This window comes from Taeniopygia guttata, chromosome 1A (genome assembly GCF_048771995.1).
Source record: "Taeniopygia guttata chromosome 1A, bTaeGut7.mat, whole genome shotgun sequence".
Taxonomy (NCBI): domain Eukaryota; kingdom Metazoa; phylum Chordata; class Aves; order Passeriformes; family Estrildidae; genus Taeniopygia; species Taeniopygia guttata.
In genome coordinates this window covers 29993930-30014829 of record NC_133025.1, presented here as the reverse complement: position 1 = coordinate 30014829, position 20900 = coordinate 29993930, and the positions used below count along the sequence as shown (strand labels likewise).

The 20900-nt window shown below is 38.5% G+C and overlaps 1 long non-coding RNA gene across 1 annotated transcript; it reads right to left on the bottom strand.

Annotated features, from left to right (window-relative positions):
- Window positions 1–324: 324 nt before the first annotated feature.
- On the bottom strand, window positions 325–10695 carry LOC115491163 (uncharacterized). The gene is made up of 2 exons (XR_003957138.4): window positions 10484–10695; window positions 325–3345 (listed from the first exon to the last, which is right to left on the bottom strand). It is a non-coding gene; the product is annotated as an uncharacterized lncRNA (long non-coding RNA).
- Between the last annotated feature and the right edge of the window lie 10205 nt (window positions 10696–20900).

The window sequence follows — 20900 nt, the reverse complement described above, 5'->3', positions numbered from 1 at the left end:
AATTTAGCTAAGGATAGAATTTTGATTCAGAGGATCATTCTTCTAATTTAAGTGACCAATAACTCATAAAATGAAATGATTGGTTGCTGATAATGCAATCTAACAGTTCATCTAACTCAAAAATAATTTTGTCAGTTAATGTGTGAATTTTAGCACTTTCTCCCAAGGAATGTCCTTTGATTTCCTTTGTACATATAGGGTTGCAAGCTCAAGGCACACAGTGACAGGAGTTTCTCCATTAATCAGAGACGTGATTTTCAGTTGAAGCATCTGGAGCAGTAAGACCTGGGACAGGGTTACAAAGAATCTACTCAACCCTGAAAATTCAAAACTAAACTGAGACTTTGTCCTTTATTCATCAGATATCACAAGTTCTTGCGACAGGTCTTACATAATGTTCAGTAGATGCTGTAATACATAAACAAATAGTATTGGACTAAGAGAAAAAAGAGTAAATATCTTAACTGTGAATGCCTTTGGTTTTATGAATTTGGGTTTATTCCTAAGAAAGAATTACCTTTTCAGTGGTGGCTGGTAGGAAATATTTATAGATGCTCGGTTTTAAAAGATACATTTTTTGCTACATTTATATTTTTACCCCTTGGGCAGGAAAAAAAGTTAATGTTGATATTACTGTGATTATTAAAATTAGAACTCAAATACATATTTGCAGAAGTAGCCTAAAAAAGTACATCAAAAATAAAAGATAAGTTTTATTAAGCCAAACCAAGCACAAAGGAATGTCTTCTGGAAGAAATTCTGCATAAATCTCTAGTTTATGTGGAAGCTATTTTAATTAGCTTTTGTAATTATCCTCCTTTTCTCTTAGTCTACATGTCAGTGTATATCCAGAAGACCAAATTACATTTAAGATAAAAAATAAAGTTCCACTAAATATCTCTTTCATCAAACTCAAGGAGGCAGTGAAGAAATTCACATTTCACACAGGATGTATCTGCAGAAGGAACTGTAAATGCCAATGCATGTTCCCCATGGCTCAGTGTTTCTTGTCCTGTTAATTCTGTCTGTTATGAAGTAGAAATAATTTTTCAGCCTTGCTTCTCAATGCTTGTCAGGCTCTCCAGTAGGGTTGTGGCAGCACTGTATGATGAGATCAGTTCTCTCAGCACAGCTGATGGCATGGGGTGGCAGAGGAGAGCCAGTGGAAAAGGCAGACAGCTGACAATCCAGACATCAACAGGTCATCATGAACTTCACTTGTCCCTAAGAACCAACAGTACTGTAGCTGATTATTTCTCAGAGTTGGAAACTGAGATTTTGCGGTCCACAGTCTGAAAGGGCTCCAGGGCAGCAGTCTGTTATGCATCATTACCTTCTCTCTATTCTTCAATAAATGAGAAATAAAACATAGTGAATTATAGGATTGAGCAGCTGAACCTGTGTTCTGCCAATGGAGCTAAGACTGTGCAGACAGGGAAGGGGGCTTCATGTGTGCCTTTGGACACAATTCTGTCTTTGCCTGACCTCACTGGTTACCATTTTCCTGAGAGTGTTTCTCACCTATCATGTGCCTCATTACTCCTGGCTGACAGCAGGAACAATTGCAGCTCCTGAAAAGCCACTAGAGCAGTCCCTGTTAGCACCTTTTTTGACTGCTGTCAGGCCTTGCACCCTCTCTGCTTTGCCCACATTTCTCTGCCTTGTGCGAACTCCTGTCCTTGCAAGGAGTGAGCCCTTCTCCCATGACAGCAGCAGAGGGTTCGGTCCCGGTGTCTGAGTGAAGTGGGTTCCTGACCTCTGTAGAGACACTCACTTCCCAATGGAAGCTGACCATCTCAAAGTTTTTGTACTCTGTCCAAACGGATTTTATATCCATCAGACTTCCTTCCACTGAGAACATGTATTTGCCAACTATGATACAGAAGATTGAACTTCAAAAGAATTTTAGAAGGTATTATAACTAACTGCAAAAAACCTGGCTGAGTGTTCATCCTCGACCAAGACTTAAAAATCATTAGGAAATTTATTTCCTAGATTGCATTGGATGCCCCACAAACACAGAAGCAGAAGGGTGAGCATATATCCAGGACAGCCCAAGTGTTTGCAGAGCTGTGTTGGGACCTGGCTTGAAAGAGATGAGCTTGGGACCTCCACAGGACACCCCTCCACCCAATGCACACAACGGTCTCAGCATTAACACAAGCATAAGGGCACAAACAGCTCAAAGAGGGCAGAAGCACCTGAGTCCAGCAGTGCTGACAGGGAAAAAGGCTGTGCACCACAGCCACAAACCCCTCAGCTGGATTGATCTACAGGCTGAACTGGAAAGACCAAAGGGGAAAAGGTTGTGCAGGAACAGCAAGCAATGAGATGTCCCACCCCAACCCTCCTATGAGCATTTGTTTCAAAGAACAGCTGTCTTTTATAAAGCTGACTTGAAAATTGGTATCTTCCTACTTCTGAGAGAATTCATTCACTTTATCTTTTTACTGGCAAAACTATTATTGTTTCTTTACATTCTTGCCAGCCCTGCAGAGCCACCTCAGCACTGAGGAGGTGAACCAGAGTCTATTTTGGCATAAAGCAGAAAGGACACAGCTTGATCTCAGATCCCAGGGTGGATTTTCAGTGCTGGCAGTCAAGAAAGTCAAGGTTTTATTTGTAAATTAAAAGAGGGGTCAACAGGAAAGTCACTGGAGGGAAAAAAAATAGAAAACCAATATGAAACCCTACCATGCCATTTATAGTCTTTTTACAGATGAGAGCATAGTTTGTGGAATGTAATTTGAGTTATAAATAATATTATTGTTTGTTTCAGCCAAAAAGCTGTAGCTCATTCAATTAAGAGAATGGATGTGTTCGTGTTATATTACTCATTTCTTCTTTGCAAAATATATCTGTAATGATAATCTATGGAAATTTTCTTGCAGTGGCAAGGAAAAGGATAATAAAAGAACTTTCACAGACTTCTTCCAGTAAGAAAAATACCTGAGGATTATTTGATCTCTTTGTTCCCGTAAATCAAATAGCTAAAAAAAAAAAAAAAAAAAAAAAAAAAACCAACAGAAAATAAAGAAACAAACAAAACTGGAAAAAGAAAAAAAATGCCAAACAAATTTTAATGAAAAAAAAAAAAGGGGAAGAAATGTGAATTGGCAGATTTGGTTAAGGAGTTCAGTGTTAAAAAGGGACTGTTTGTACAAATCTGGGAGAGAGGCTTAGTCATTTTTAGTCATTTTCTAAATCCATTCGGCTCTCAGAGTGTCCCATTCCCTTGGGTGGTGTGAGGACCAGCAGCGAGCCACATAATATATCAATCCTTAATGCTCGCTTATTTCAAGCACCGGTGATGAGGAATTACATGATGTCAAACAGAAATGTTCACTGCAAAAGAAAAGAAACATTCTTTTTGAAATATTTCAATTGAAACCATTATGCAAAAACACAGATACAGCAAGTCCAAGAATCTGAGATGGCAATAGCAAAAGATTCACGGTACTTCTCTGAGCCATATAATGCTGACATTTCATTTTTACAAAGCTGATGATTTTTCTTCCTATTAAAAAAATTAAGAAATTCAGTTTTAAGAAAAATAAAATGTTAAGCACTATAAGACAATAATTTTAACAACAGATTGCAATATGTGGAATAGATTGCTTCCATCAGGAGTGAGGCAGTTGGGGGAAAAGTCAAGATTAAATACATTCTTGTGAGACAAGGATAATGAGGGGAGGGGATGTGATTTTTTTTTCAATTAATTGGGTTCACCCAATATCTACAACATGTATAGGAGGAAGTAATGAATTATTTCCACAGCTCTGTACATGCCTGTTGTTCTGTACAGGGAAAAGGCAGGGTGTGGGAGACAGACAGTGTTCTCCCTAGTGGATCCAGAGACCAAAGACCAAGCTCTGGCCGGTCCTGGTGCCAACAGCCATTTTCAATAGAAATAGTTATAAATAGGAATTGCTGGATGCAAGGTCTCAAAGGCAGCTGAACATGATGCTGGCCACATCACACCCACGACTGACACTAGTTTTAGAAAATGGTACCCATTGATCGTGGTTGTTTGGAGGACCATGTAGGCAGACATTTGACTCATTTCGATACAGTTTGTGAAGGGTTTTGTGCTCTGGATTTACAATAGCAAAAACAAGTGTGGTTATATCCCTGTGACAGTTAATCACAAAGGTCTCAAGCTAATATAAGAAACTCAGTGCCATGGTGACTAGGCTATTTCAGCTATTTCCATCAGTTAAACTGAAGTAAGTATGTAAACCTGGGTCATGAGAAGTAATCTAGAATGCTATTGTTTTATAAGAAACATAGTTTGGCCATATTATTATTATAATTTCAGTCATCTGAGGACCACAGCCAGCAACTGCTTTTTTTTTTTTTTTTTGGGAGCTCGAAAACTTGAACCAATCAGCCAGGAAAAAAAAAAAAAAAAAAAGAAAAATACACAAACAAGTTAAAAAAAAAAAGCTAGGAAGAGCTCAAATACCCTCTGACAATCTCTGCTAGCACAGAGTCACAATTAACATTATCCCTAAGCTGAGCAAAGGGACAGTCAAAACTGAACATAATGAGCTGCTTAAAGGAAGTTTTGAATGATAGCAAAGGTGGAAATTGTCACACAACTTCTCAGGCGGGCATTTTGTGGATGAGTTTCACCCATGCTGACTGAACTATCCCTTCTCACCTGAGCAGTTGCATGTTTTGCACCATAGGTAGCCATGAAAAGGGAATAAAAGCCAGACATTAAATATAGCTGCTTGCACAGCTTGCCTGGGAAGAGGCCACCAGTCCTGGTGGGACTATAAGTTGAACACCTCTCCCATGCCTGGGGGCACTCAACCTCAGCTCCCACCAGGATCAAGTCATCATCCCAAGGAACACAGAGCCAGGGCAGGAGCTTCATCAAGCAGCCCTTGAACCCCCATCACAATCAGGGTTACCTGGGACCAGGGCACGTCCCCAGTGCACAGAAACACCAGGGACCAACCATTCAGTCACTGTACATCATCCCTTACCCCAAGCATAAGTAACCCTCTGTGAAAAAATATAATAAACCAATGGGGAAATGGTGGTGAAATAAAAATAAGTTGCATATGGGGGAGTGCATTTTATTAGTAGATTTTTTAACAGATTTTTTTAACACACTCAATGAACAAACTTGTTCACTTGTAAGAATAAAAAACCATTCCCTTCTGATAAAATGTAGGTATGTAGATTGACAATGAGGTTTTCAGGCTTAATAAAATGCTTTGAAGTTTCAATTAAACCTCTGCCTCTGCTAAAAAAAAATTCAAAATTTATTTACGGTTCCTGCATTTCTGTACCACAGAGACAAAACCTTGAACAGTGATTGAAAAATGTATGGAGACAACATTATGTGGTAGTTCAGAATACTTGTTGTCTTCTTTATCAGTCATCTCAAGCAATGTGAGAAAATTGGTATTCCCCCCCTCCTCTACAACTGAAATCTGGGAAGAGACAATAGGGTTGCTTAATATCAAGAAAAAACCCAAAGCAATATGATCACTTCATTCTCCTTGCAGGAGTAAATTCTGCCATGAATTGTTGGGTAAAGTATAAGAAAGATGTAGCAGCAAAAGCTTAATTTCCAGAGGTATAGCAACCCACTGGGTATCATCAGGATCTCACCTTAGGTACTGCCTAAGTGGTTTGAAGGTGAAAGTGAAAACATTTAAGGAAAACAAAACAAAACAAAACAAAACAAAACAAAACAAAACAATGCAGTAATTTTGTAGATACAATTATAAGCTTTTTATGCAAAACAAGATAAATTGAAGGGACATACATTAGCTGATTAATTTGAAGATGTAGAGGGATAATGAAGAGGAAAGAGTAAAGAGTCTAAAAGTGGGAAAAAAGACGGTTTATAAAAAAACTTGCTTCCAACTTTAACTGTTTTCACAAAATTCTTCTGAAAATCTTATGGTAACATTAGTATTGTTGCATGATCTCAGAACATCAGCAGGAGGTGGTTCAAAACAGACAGGTGAGATTCCTGGATTCCTCGGGAGCGTAAAGATTCACAGCAGTATTTGCAAGGACTTCAATACTGTGTTTGTCACTATTTTTGCTATAGTGAATTGGGGAATTATCTATTATATTTTGAGCCAAAAGTCGTAACACAATGAAAATAAAATCCAGTAATACATTAATTTACAGAGCATCAATTTATGCTGCTTTTTTGTTATGCTGTATGGCAATTTTTTTTTTAACACAATTTGGAATTGATATATGTTTACCTCATATTCATGTATATTTCTTCAGAAACATTTGCCGTATCTTAGAAGCAGCATATCTGCAATGTGATGCAGGGGTTACTATGGTGAGTTCACATCTCTTGTTTAATCCTGTACCTGAGTAAACACACATTGTAACAACCTCTGTTAAAGGGGCTATTAGTAAAGTTATGTCAGCATTTCTATGAAAAAAAAAAATACTTGTTTTCCTGTTATGACTTGGTCAAAAAACAAAGAAAGCTATTCCTAAACCAAATGCTCAGGTAGTTTGTACACTTCCGGGATATTTTTAGCACAGCATCAATACCTTTCTGAAGTCTTCAGACATAAAAATCAAATTTAAAAATCAATGCATTTGTTTCTACTCTTTAGTAGTTAGTATTTTTGACTATAGTTATGGTATTTGTCACTTAGAAAAATGTTTAGGAAAATTTGGGGACTAGTTTTCATTTCACTGTTCCAGTTGGTACCAGTGGCCATTCAGTCAGGCATTAATTACAGCACTTGTTTAACAGCCCATCTGTTCTGCCAGAGTCACATAAAGACACTTTTGTATAAAGGAGAATCAGGTCCTTAGTTCTTGTCTTTAATGATTCAATTTAACCAAATGGTATCAGAAGTATAACATGTAGACTCCAATGCATTATTTTTGAGCAATTATTTGGGTGACTTTCCAGCCTAACATTTATGAAATGAGTGCTTAGTTGGAAGTAATTGAATACTTTTATCTTTTTGGCACCTATTTACTGTCCTAATCATTTGCTTTGAAAAAGAGTGAGTAAGTTTCTGAGAATATTTTTCTTCATGAGCTACCCTGTGTATGTCAGGACAATTCTTGTATACATTTTTAGGTTTACCTGATTAAATGCTTTCCTTTCATTGGCAGTTTTAACAAACTTTTGTGAGAAATGTCTATATTTGACAAAATCTCTTACAATGGATAATAATATTTTTGAAGCAAAACTGCTACAAAAGTATTTTTAAATACGTATGTGTTCATTCAGACTGTAGGTTTCAAGAACCTGAGTGGAAAAATCAAAATTTACCATTAAAAAAAGCAAATCAGTTTATTCAACTTGTCCATAAGGTCTGATTATTATCCTGAGACTTGCATGTGTGCTTTCATGTTGACCTTGTTAAAACTGTACTTTTAAGTGAAACACTTGCTTCTGTGTTTCATGTCAGCCAGTAAGAGTGGATGGTCATTTCTGAATGGATAAACAGTGTGGCTGAACAAACACATCTTCCTCAAAAGTCAGGAAAAGCATGGTTGGATGAAGAAACTCAGATCATAAATGTACATCATTAGCTGGTAACAAGAAGGGAAGGTTATTTTTACAGAATTTACTGCAACAGTCAGAAAAAGAAAGATGTGATAGGATTTGAATGTTGCCCTGACATAAACTATAGAAGCTTGGTCTTTTATACAGCTTAAATTAGGGCCTTTCATGTTAAATGGAGTAATAGATATCGTTGAAATAATGTTGATGGTGTTTTGGACAGTGGCTCCAAGTTTTAAATGCTACAGTATTTGGGTGTTACTGCACAACTTGTTGCTCAGCTCCTGCATAGGATAGTCTTCAAGCTCTACAAAACCAAACACTACAGCACTAGAAGATGAGAAATGTCCTTTCAATCTTCTGCTGTAAGGCCTTCATTCCAAATACAAGCCAATATCTCACATTGCAGTTTTAGAGTCAAAAGCAGCAACACTAAAAATTTTAGAAAATACTGTCCAACAACATAAACAAACGAATAGCAGAACATAGTGAATTTTACTTTTCTTATAGTATGTGCCCATGAGTAGAACATGACTAAGGTACCAGCCTACCCACATTTCTAAACAATTATCACTAAGAATATTAATAATATTTTTTTCCTTTATTGGGATGCTGCATTCATATTTTCCATACCAATTATCTTCAGTTGTATTAATGTACAAATAAATCGTTCTATAACAATAAGTCAGCATGTTATTTCTTTCTCTTTCTCTTTCTTTCACTTGTGCATAAAAGAACTGGAGCAAAGCAGGACTGGGATGAATGAAATAAGTTCTGTATTCAGGGATCTTTATTGGAAATTTTTCACACCCCAAAGGTGGATACTCATGTGATATCAGCAGGGTAAAACCTGGTAGCTCTGTCCATCTCATGTACGATAAGACACAAATGAGTTTTTCAAATAAACACATCCTAGGAAAAAGCATCTCAGCTCTCTGGAGAAAACCAAGAGAAAACAGCATGGTTCACCAGAGCAATGGGCTAAGAGGCACCTCCCACCATCCCTTAGGCAGTCAGTATGTACATTAGAGCTGACACCTCTGGCTTCCTTATGGCCATTATCTTTAGGAATGCATTAAGTTCAGGTATCCAATTAAAATATGAATGTTCATTACACATATTACCCAATCAAAAATTCTATAAACACTAACTGATTTTCATAAAATCATTGTGAAATATGTAGACAATTATTGTCACACTTTTCTTCTAATCAGAACTGAAAATTAGGTCTTAAAACATCTCTTACATCACTACCTCGGATGCATCTTGAAAATAGTAGGAGTAATAGTCAAGATCATCTGGTCTTGATGATTCAGTTTGGATTTCATAGCCACCATGGACAGTTTCTCTATTCACTACTAAACCATCATTTTGCTTCAAGGCAAAGTTTTCTTCAAAGTAAATAGAAAATTTCAAAACATTGCAACAAAAGATATAACATCTTGTTTTCCTAGAAATCTAAAAATTATCTTCATTTACAAAGTACCTGTGATTCTTAATACAGCTAATTTTATCTTTTTTTTTTAACTTTCATTTATCCAGAAATTGGATCTGAAATTTTAAAAGTAATTTTTCAGAAACTATTTTTGAAGTCATTGCAGGGGATGAGAAAACCAGAAAATTCCACTATGAAACCAAACTGATATTTATGGAATAAACCTGTGTTCCTCAAGCTCACAACAAGTCTTGTTAGAAAGCATGGTTTTACCCTTCTTGTTTTAAAGCAGATTAGTCAGTAATGTTCTGATTATTGAAGCTGAGAGAAACAAAATTGCTGGATGCTGCAGGAATATGATTTTTTATATTTTTACTTTTTATATTTATTTTTGACACTAAAAAAAATAGGAGATGACAAGGCTACTCAGGCAGACATTTTCCAGTCATAAAATTCTAATCTGAATAAATATCTCAGGATTCAGCCCATGTTTTGACTTTATGATATACTGCTTACAAATTCCAAAGCAAGTGAAAACACAGAGCAAATAGAAGACTAAGTGGCTGATGGACATTATTAGTTTTGTTTGAAACAGGTGTCACAGGACTTCACACACCTTAAAAGCATAACTTATCTTGTACCTTTTTGTTTCTATTTTACAATAGAAAATATCCTTCCTACTCTGAGAAAATTTATTTTTGTGTCAGTCAGTGTACCCTCAGGTCAGATCTTTCTCCATGCCAGAGTGAAGTTTGTCACATGCATAAATGCTGCCTGCAGGAATAGGAGGGATGGGACACTGAGTCGAGTCCTTTCCGACAGTTTACACCATTGGCCGGTGGTGGAGGAGCAGATGAGTGATACCACCTCAGCTATGGTCACTCCCAATTCCTTTGGGTTTGGAGATAGAATGGTTGCAGAAACAGTTCTACGAGAGAAGGAGCACCTAGAAATTTCTTCTGACAATTAAAGTTGTTCATTGGGTGAAGGGATTCCCATCCATAAAATGGCAGAGGAAAGGCTAAAACAGAGTCCAAGAAGAAAGTGTAAAGTGTGACTGTCTCAGGAGGCACAAATTTTCCCCTCTAAGTGAAAGCATCAAACTTAGCACAGAACTGGGACATTTGAAAATATATCTGTTATTATTGTTCCTATTCAGGATGCTGCATGAAACTGGGTGATAGTGAGTCCAGCTGCACACATCATAAAACCCATGTCAAAAATCTCAGTTGTTTACAGCTTAACGTAAATCAAACCATACTGAAACACATTCTATAGCTTGGAGTTGCAGTCTCAATACAAGAAATACTTGTTTCCTCTTGCCAAAGCAGTAGAGTAGCAGATCTTTAACATCAAGCCAAATATGGACAAGAAGGAGCTCTATACACAAACACTTCTAGAAATAGAAGTATATTCATTTTCAAATAGAAATATCACTAAGCAGTACACACAGACATTGCATCTGTACAGGAAATGGACATTTCCCACCTTCATAATTACATAGGACTGTAGAAAGTAAATTTCTCACTTACCACATAGCACTACTTGCAATAACAAAACAAATTTTATCTTCTGAGTGTCCTTATTTTGCTGGAATGGAGGTGGGGAAAAATCCAGCTCAGTTCATCAGCATGTTTAAATAGTGTCTTTGAGAAAGGATTCAGAAGCAAATATGTACCGTTGCACTGGGCAGCTGCTCTTGTGGATTTCCAGTTAAACAAACATCTATTGCAAGGTATGTCTCGTAAAGAGGTTGTTTTCTCTAGGCTTTTTCTAGGGTCATGGTCAACACCTGGGAATTGTGGTTTTCAGATTTACGGAATTACTAGTTGATATTTGTGCACATTTGCAAAATCATATAATGAACAATAGTGGTGTATGAATATGCAGCACATACAAGCAGAATATTAATTTCCTGTGAGAATTGTCAGTTTCCAGATTTTACTTCAAACTCTACTAAAGGGAGTCAAGCAGAGTAAGCAATTAAACTTTTACCATGTTTAACAATTTTTAACATTTGAGGGGAAAAACAAGAAATGGAAACCAATGGTGACAAAATCAATATATAATAAAGCTCTGTTTTAGCAATACCTGTCTATTTAATTTCCGATTATTTTCTACAGGCAAGAGCAGAATAAAGAATTCTTTGCAGGAATGGTGCCTGCTCATTGCACTGGGCTCACAATCTTCCCTGCCATGTTCATTCAATCTGTTGAGCCAGGAAAAAGCTTTACTAATAGGATTTGACCAAAAGAAATACTAATTGTGTACTGGAAGTCAAGAGTCACCTTTAGTACTTTAGGGATTTAAAAATAAAAAAACTAATATACTAACAGATTTTTCTCATTAAGTACTATTTTAAACAGCATGGTAAATACATTTATTTTCAACTTCAGAAAGACAAAATTCCCCAATTTAGAGATTTTTTCCTGAGTGCTTCTACAACTGTACAGAATTACAAGGTCTCAGCTACTGCCAAGCCTCTGCACTCACTTTTGAGTTAGTGCTCAAAGTGGAGTGAAGTGTCTGGCTTCTTTTCTCTGATTTTTGCAGCTGTGTTTGATTTCAAAGTTTGATTGACAATTATCTTACTTTGACAGAAGCTTGATTACTTGGGCTATGAAAAGATTCTTTATGTTGTTTTGTAATAAAGAGTGTTTTTTTATCACAGGTTTTTAGCATTAACTCTTACTTGTTATTGAACAGCCACAACTGCACTATATTTTTAATTAAACCTAAAATATTATGTGCCGGTGCCTGATGTCTAGTTACTTCTTGTATTTTCTTATTTTGATGAAGTTTTAGCACAGGTAAAATACAAAATTAAATTTTCTCCAAGAGTTCTACTGAGCAAGGACTTTGATAAACTCTGTTAATTTAGGATTAAAGACAGAAATAAAAGCCCAAAGGCCCTTTGATAGCAGTGGGGGATGAGTAATGGGAAATGTTCTTGCTGTGGACTAATCAGAGTATAATTGCTAAAGGAACCAATCTTTCATTAATTGCAAAGGCAGTAAACTCAATCAGTCATAATGTCAAAATATTGAAGTTCAGTTGAAGAATTTTATTGAACTAATTGATTTAATTGTTTTAAGTAATGCCATTGTAAGAGTCATTATTAAGAAACATTATTCTCAGTATAATTTTCTGAAACATAAAAACTTTTTATGAGGCAAGTGATTTTCATTTCAAAAAAAGGATGAGACAATGGTTTTGATTTAAAACAGCGTCTTGACTAGGCTATGTTTTATTAGAAACAACCAGTACTTGATTTTGGATGTCATCATAGATAGTGTGAAGTACTTTGTAAGTAAGGGGTTCTTCAGGTACATTTAGCCTAGTTTAAACAGGTCTGATGGCATTTTCTGAGTCAGAAAATTTGATTCTTCTAATCCAAAGCTAATGGACCAGGGATGTCTGCCTTGTGTTTTTGCACACCCTCCCTTCACTCCTGCTTAGCCATGAGGGGACATTGTACAAGTGCTGTAAATTTTGCAAGTTCCAGAAATAGCAAATTTATTTAAACTGTAATAAGCAGTCCTGGCTTACCTTCCAGTACTGTGCCTGCCTATTGCCATTTGCACCTCTCTCTCCCATCTGCCAGACATTCATGCAGACACACAGTGGGAACAGGACAACATTCTGGGTTAAAACTAACCTTTTTTTTCCCCGTCCCATATGTATATATGACTATTTGCAGTCCCTGAGGAAGCAAAGAGAGTGAAAACACTGATTGGGTCAGTAGTAAATTGGCACTACCTCTTTTAGCATCAGCATTTGCTTTTGTTGATTTAAGGGAGTTGTGGAACTACAGAATTAGCATTACTCCTACGAGGCTCAAGCCCAGCTGGGATCTGTGGAGCAAGAAACAGGAACCCAGATACGTCAGCCACTGGTTCCCTTCCTCCAGAAACAGTGTTTGGGCTGAATGAAAAATTCATCTCATTGACACCAGTTCTGACACAGTACCTCTTAAATTCAAAGCCAGAGAGAGAGTGCTGCATGTAACCCTATACAAACTGCAAGTGCAGTATCCTGGCCATATCTGTGTAATCTTTCTGTGTCTGTGACAGTGACAATAAATATTGACATCATTGCAAAGCCAAGCAAAGTGTTTCGGAGGTTTTCATGCAACCATGAACCCTTCGTGTGTTTCTAGCAATAGCCCTCTGGTTATTGAGTCACAGCAAACCTGATGACATAAGTTTTGAGGAGGAGGTAATGTAACATTAGATCCAAGGGCAGAAATCAGGAGGAAACAATCACATTTCTAGATGTCCAAAGGTAGAGCTAGATAGTCTTTCAGAAGTGGTACAAAACCAAGGAGGGAGCAACAGCGACTGAGTTCTCATAAGATGACTTTCTTTGACTGATATTTGTGTTCAGAATGTCACTTGGCAGACTTCCTGCCATCAAGTTGTGGAGTCAGTGTAGCTCAGGGGTTCAAAAGGCTTTGGTCAGAATGCCTTAAAAGACTCTTGGTCAAAGCTATGCAGGAACTTAACTGCAGCTGCAACATGAAAATAGGGTTGTCGTTACTGTTGCTTTATCACTGTTATTTTTACCTATTACATATATGTCTCCTGTGGCTTTAATTCTCAATCAAGCACTATTACATCATAACAACATTCAGGCAAGTAGTACTTTTTCTAATGCACTTTTTTGAGTAATGATTACAGCTTAAAACTCGGGAAATCCTAGGATTGGAAGTCATGAAGGCACTTCCCCATGAAAGGCCTCTCAGGATTAGGTGTGGTACTGAGAGGCAGAGGACACTGCTAGGTCAGATACAGGCTGCCACCACATGAGGCTGCTAAACTCAGTGGATCAGTGGCTTGATCAGAGAGTGCAAAGCTTTGCAGAATTTTCACAATTTGGTCAGTGCAAAAGTATGTTTTGCACAAGGTAGCAGGAGGGATATAAAAACATGACAGTGTAATAAACATGTTTCAGCTAGTATAATAAACAGAATTTGGAGCCTTCTGAGCTGAGCCAGATTTCTCTTACAAGAGAGGAAAAGTGCATAGCCAGGCATTGTCTCATATGACAAATGATAATAATGAGCAATAACAATAACATGAATCACTGTTATAAGTCATCTGGTGATTTAATTTTTTTTTTACAAGCTATAAAGCATTATAGAAAGTCACTACCATGGGGTGTGGTATACTATCAAAAGAAATATGTGGAACTGAAAGAGACAAAGTTTTCCTAGCTATGAAGTTTCAAAAGAAAAAATTATAGGAACAAGAATGTGTCACATAGAGTATATTTTTAAGCTTTTTTGTATTGCCTTTTGTTTCATGTGGCTTTTTTACATCACCAAATAGCTGATAAATGGCAGACAGTTTTCGTGAGGACTTTGCATGCTCCTCTGATTCTTAGCCTTGAATGTATTTATCCCTAGATGTCCAAATGAAACAGAGATGTACTGCATTCCCAGTTTTGCAGTCTGAGGTCTGTGGAGCAGAGAGCGGATTAAATTCACCAAGGACATTGCAACACCTGATCCTCAGCTGTTGTGAGTTTATGTGAAAGGTATGTTTTGGACAGACATGCCCATGCTCAAAGTCAGTCCAGCCCATGGAACCCTTAGTGCAACAGAGGAGAACTGAAATGTTGTTAGGCTGTCCCATCCCACACCAGTAGGTGTGTGCTTGGTGTCTTTTGAACAGATTGGGTAGATTGCACAGTGAAGAAATTTTGACTTTACAGAGCTCAAGTTGCCCAGATGCTGAGCTGCTTAGCCCTGCTAAGAGTGCCAGATAAGGCACTCTCTCCCTGGGGAAAATGTCAGTGCCTAGCACACTGGCATGTGAGCACTGGCTGCCACTCTGGTGCCTAAGCTCTCCATGAATGTTGCCTTAGACGTGTGCTCAGTAAGGAGGAAAAGTCTGCAGCAGAACCAAGAATTAAGTTTTTTTCCCTGGACAAACTGCAGGACCCCTGGGGAGAATTCTGGGAGTATAGTGTGTCACTCTCACTGCCAGAGGAGTGTAATGGGCTCAGACTCTGCTGGGCCAGAAATGTATTGGCTTCACCTCTCTGTCATTGATTAATAAATGGGAAATCGTGGCAATGTGGCAACAGCCATATGTCTCCGAAGGCATGCTTTTATCCTTGTCTGCAGATAAACCTTTTTAAGAATCATATCTCATTGTGACTGCTTCTAAGGAGCTGACTCTGTTTTCAGGGTCTGAGAAATGTTGTTAAGTGGTGCAAAGAATTATATACTCTTCAGAGGGCACAAATAGTAACACTAGTCTCCTACAAAGTCTGCTAATGAAAGAGGAATCTGATTGTTTTCTCAGGCTGGTTTTAAATGCATCTTATTTACATTAACATCTTACTTGTATAATCAGAACTGTGGTATTACTGATGAAACTTAGTTATCAGTAGGTTTCTTTAGATGTTTTATAAAATTTAATTTTATATTTTCTCTGTCTCTTTGCTTCCAAGGAGAATGTGTCTCTCCCTTCTCATAGTCCCATTAGGTTGCTGTAGATAGCAGTAATATCCCTACTTATCCTTTTTTTCTGCAGGTTCACTCCTTCAACCTTACTTTATATGCCTTGCATTCCACCACCATCTTCCTTCTTGAGGGAGAAAAACTCAAAATTGCGTGATGGAGGAGAATAATCTCTTCCTTACCTTTGACCTGCTGGCTGTGCTTCAGCTAATACAATCCAGATGGTTTCATGAGAAGTCTTCCAGGCCTTCCCTCTGTGACCGTGGGGTTAGGAGTCATGATGGCCAGGCTTTCCACCCCAGCACATCATGCTGGCACATACAGAGGCATTTGAGAACTGTACACTACTAAGCAAATATAGGCTCCTCTGGCTCACTAAACATGAACAAAAATAAATGTATGCATTCCATGTGTTCCCTATTAAATCATGAACAGTGAGCTCTTCCCAGCCTGTGTGACTGGGAGTGTGCTTACCTCACAGTAGATAGCTGCAGATACAAGCTATAGTGGACATGTCTGGTCATGCAATGGGACAGGTGAAGAAGGATCTATAAGCAGGCTAGCCTAGCATGTAATCCTGCTGGAAACCTTTCCTTACAGCTGAAGGGCCTCAGTGAGAGATGGCAGCAGAGGTAGAAACCACACAGATGAAATGTTCTGGCAGGATGTATCTGAGCTGGTCCAGTTCTGATGAATTGTTCAGGATTTAGCAAGTCATTGCAGCTGCTGTAAAAATTAACCTCCAAAAATAAGGAGGGAGATCAAAATATTAAACTAAGTTTAACTCCTTTTCTTTCTGGACCTGCATGTTCTCCAGATCATAAAAGAAGCAGAGGTTCCAAAGCCACGCCTAATATGATGTTCCTAGAACTCCTGAGTCCCAGCAACTCTCACTGCCCAAATCATAGGTGTCAAACCTGTGGTACAATTGAGAGCCTGAATGACTTGCTCAGGCTTGGGTAAAACATGGCAGCAGCTGTAAGAAAGCCCAGGCAGTCTGTAGCCAGCTGAAAATGCAGTTCTCTACCCTTTGCAAAAGGCAGAGTGAAAAGATACTGGATAAATTGCAGTAAGACTTCTCATATATATCAGTACAGAAAGGGATATAATAGTTCAATATTACTCCGCTATTATATTTTAAAAACCATAAAAAATAGTTTTATACTCCATAATATGCAACAGCACCAATTTACTACTTTAGTGAATTCATCATTCTTTTGCCATGCAGCTTTGTTTGCTCAGCTTCATTCATGTACAGCATGGACAATATGCTCTTTCTAGCACACACAGACATTTTTGGACTAAACAATAGCAGGCATGGGGTAAAAATCTGGAGGGTGTTTTTCCTCTGCTCCTGACATCATTAAAATAGAAAGAAGACATAAAAATTGTGTAGCAAATTTTTCTTCAAAATAGTATGAGTAATACCTTATACCCTTCCCAAAGGCTAGACTCATACTGCAAGCCTTTAAGCAGCAGTCTGAAGTGCATTAAAGAGGCTAGCTATGACCATAAGCCCCTTCTAGGGTGTTTGAATCATTTTCAGAGACATTCCTCTCTCCCTCTATTGAGATTATATAGACACTGAGGTAAATTACTTCCATTCTGAGTCATTGCAGTGAATTGCCTTTTGTTAGGTGTTATGAACCTCCAGTTCCTTTTTACTTAAAAATATTGGGCAGCAATAAATGCATTCTGCAGTGGCAGGAATCATTTCAACAGGGAGAGGTAGTAATGTCACAAAGGAAAAATCCTGTGCTGTCTGTAGTCATACTTAATATTATAAACACACTAAGTCAAAAAGTACAGTAGAAAAGCAGTTAATATATAGTAAATTATAGTCATGACTCTGAAACTTGTGTTTGTTATTAGGAATCCTATTCCATAAAATCACGTGAGCTTTATTTAATATTCTTCTTTAGCTGTTCCTCTTAGTAGCACTGTAGCAAATGCAGCTTTTCCCACTTGCCCTGTGAAGATCATTATTGCCAGAGAGACTGAAATAAACTTGGGGATAAGAAGAAATTCTGTTTTTGGAAAGGAAACACGGATGTCGCAATCTGTTTTGGAACATGCCAGTTGTTCTGCTACACATAACTTAACACATTTACCAACTATCCTCAGTTTTGTTTTGCAAAATTTGTGAATATTAATATCTTAAAAGAGCACTTTGAATTATTTTGTGAATAGTTATGTGTGCTTGGCACAGTTAGATATTTACATATGTATATGTCAAGACAAAAAGGCCCTTAAGCCAAAACCCCCACTTTCTTCAGCAAATCTATTCAAGAAGTCAGTGGACTATTGAATTCCTCAGTAAGTCCTTTTTATAACTTGTTTCTGGCACATGGAGTGTTGTTTGCCTAATGTCTGGCCATGTCTCACCTAATTGCATTCCTGCCATCCGTATTTTTGAGATCATCTTTAATATCTTTGTGTCCATGTCTGTGGCACTAAGCAGTTTCACAGACTCATCAAAACACTGATTTTAAGAGACTTGTGGAGAGCAGCTGCTCCAGCCTCCTCCACAAGGAGCAGCTGGCACGAACACCAGGTCATCTCAGACACAACTTTGCCTTGTAAAGCCTCAAACCTTCAAGGACAGTGGCTCTGCACCTGTGCTCCCTCACCAACCTGCCCCCAGTTTGCACAACCATTCTCTTCACGTCCGCTCTGAACCTCCCATGCTCTGGTGGCTTCTGCCCCATGTCTGGGCTTCCTGGCCCAGCCGACAGGAGTCTACCTCTGTAATCTTTGTAACTACCCTTCAAATACCTGTAGCTTGTTCTCATGCCTGCCTTTATCTTTACCCAGCTTAAACAAACATCCCCTTCCCAAACTATCCTGTTTTGAAATATTCAAATGTTTCTGTCCGGCTGAAATCATGCAGCACCTTGAACTTGCAGGATCTGAGTGAGAATTCAGGTTGCTTGAGGTGCAAGAGATATCACTGTCCCACTTGGCCTTACACTTTAAAAACTGAGAAAAAAACCCCTAATCTTTAATGGGTACTTCTAAGGGTAAATTATAGCAAGAGTCAAATAATACTGAAAAGATCCCTGCAAGAATCTTCCTAACCCTTTTAAGGTGGGGTTTGGATTTCGTATACATGGGTATGTAGGGTCAGGTGCTTTGAACATAGCTGGTTTATCATTACCAGGATTACCTTTAATTGTAGTGTACTAGTGTAGAGCAGACAGCCACAAAAAATTGCAAAATACACTTTGGTTTGCCCTGCACACTGTCTCATTGCCAATGACAATGAATACAAAGTGAAATCTAAACACAGAGCTACAATAAAATCTCCTTCAATTTTAGAAGATAGTATTTGAGCAAGACACAAACACAGACAGATAAAGGCTCTTGTGTCAAAAGGAAAGTAGCATGAGTCAAAGAGCAGCAATTACTACAAAACAGGAAAATGTTAATGAAACATTTAACATGACCTCAAGCTCCATAAAAACAAGGCTAAAATTCCAGCGGGGAAAAGTCCTTATTATTTTGGTAAAAACATCTCCAGCATGTTTAGTACAATCTTATTTCATGCTGTAAAGCCTTTTTGTCAACCTAGGCTCCAGCCACAGCGATGTAAGCAGCCACAGGGGCAGCACCATAACCCTGACCTGTGTTGCCCAAGCTCAGATCCTGAAGGCTGACCACCAGCTGCATGGGGGGGGGGGGGGGGGGGGGAAAGCTAGGGCAGAGGTGGGCAGCAGAACATGCTGGACTTCCCTCTGCAGTGATCCCCATGTTTGGGGGATCCCAAATACCAAGCTCTGGGCCAGCACCTCCAATTCACACAGCTCTAAGCAATGGGCTGAGAGGTTTTGTGCCCTAAAGAGCATTATAGTCTTCAGAAAATAAAACCTGTTTTGTGGCAGATATGGGAGGCTGTGCCTGGGGGGCAAAGGATCATTGAGCCTTTTTAAATGGCATTGCCACCACTGCCAGCTCTAAGTTCTGCCAAAAAACTGTGCTCTGGAAACAACCTTCTAACTCTAGAAGACTCTGGAAATATGCACTTATAGCTACAGAAGATTGCTCCTGCTTCCACTGTTCAGGAAATGTTGCCTCAGTCCTCAGATCTGCTGTACCTGGACATTTCTTCTGTCAGCAATTGAGGTATTACTGCAGCAGTTTTCTCTATAAGACATAAGGTAGCCGAAAGGCTCCAGAAGAGAAAAATATAACATCTACCAAATATCATAATTTTAACTACAGTTAATCTGGCTTCCTCAGAGAAAGGGTAAACAGAGGTCTGGGATGGGCAAACACTCCCTGGTGAGCTTCAGGGTGCTCCATAGACACTGAGGTGACTAACAGAGCTTGTAGTATGAGCCCAAAAATTAAAAAAGAGCTTTATTTAGTAGTTTTTGGTAGAAAAGTAACCAAGAGTACAATTGGCTCTTTTTTTGAAAGTAAGTGGAGCTACTCTGACTGCAGGACTCTGTGGCAGACATGTCACACGTTAGTGTGTGACAAAGCTAGTTCCATCTACAAGAGGCAAGGGTGGATATCGCAATGTTGTTCTTTCTTTTGTTCACCGTTTCCAACATTCTAATCAAGAATTTAATCCTGTTCTTTGTCAGAAAACAAAAAGAAAATGTTTTGGTTTTTTTCTTTGAACTTTTGCATGACCTCAAGCAATACTAGCAAATACAAAGTTTTCTTTACAAATAGTGAAATCAGCCAAGCTGAAGACAAAACAGAAAGGGTCTTGAGTTAGCATGTGCCTACCTTCAGTAGGAAGATTGAACACTGACATTTGTGCTCTGTTGATAGAAGACTTTTCTGATGAAAATTAAGCAGTGATTTTCTAGTTATGGATAGGCAGAAAAAACTGGCAGAGTCAAAAAACCTGTGTTAAGAAAGTGTGTTAGCTGGCTCTTCTCTGCAGAAAAAAAAAAAATGCCTACAGGCATGTGAATGGTTTCTGCCAACTCCAACTGCCTGCACACCTTGCCTGGCATCTTTGAGGCATCAGGTGCTGGGACATGGGCACTGCTGAGCACCATTAACCCTGACAACTGCATCCCCCCATGCACTGAGGAAAGATCCACCCAGCTACCATGACGTGGCTGCAGAGAGAATTGTGCCATACTGCTTAGACTCAGTGGGAATCAGAGAAAGACATGGATATTTGTAGTATTTGAAAAGGAAATTACCTCTAATCTTGATTATTATTTATTTAATCAGGTTCAAAAAAATGCATCAGAAGTAATTTGCACAGCTGTTGCTGATTTGTTAGTACATCTATCCCCAAATTTCCCTGCTGATTTCTTTATGGTTTGCAGTCTTATTTTCCTTTGTTTAAAGAAATGTTTTTCTCTCCCCTATTGTTACATGAAACAGCCACATGAGCAACAGAGCAACAAGGAGGCTGTCCATACCCACAGCCCTGTCAAGTGTGCAAAGCAAACAGGCTCAAGCAGAGCACAGCTGCCTGCCCCAGCTCCCCCAGCAGCTCTGCTCCCTTACCC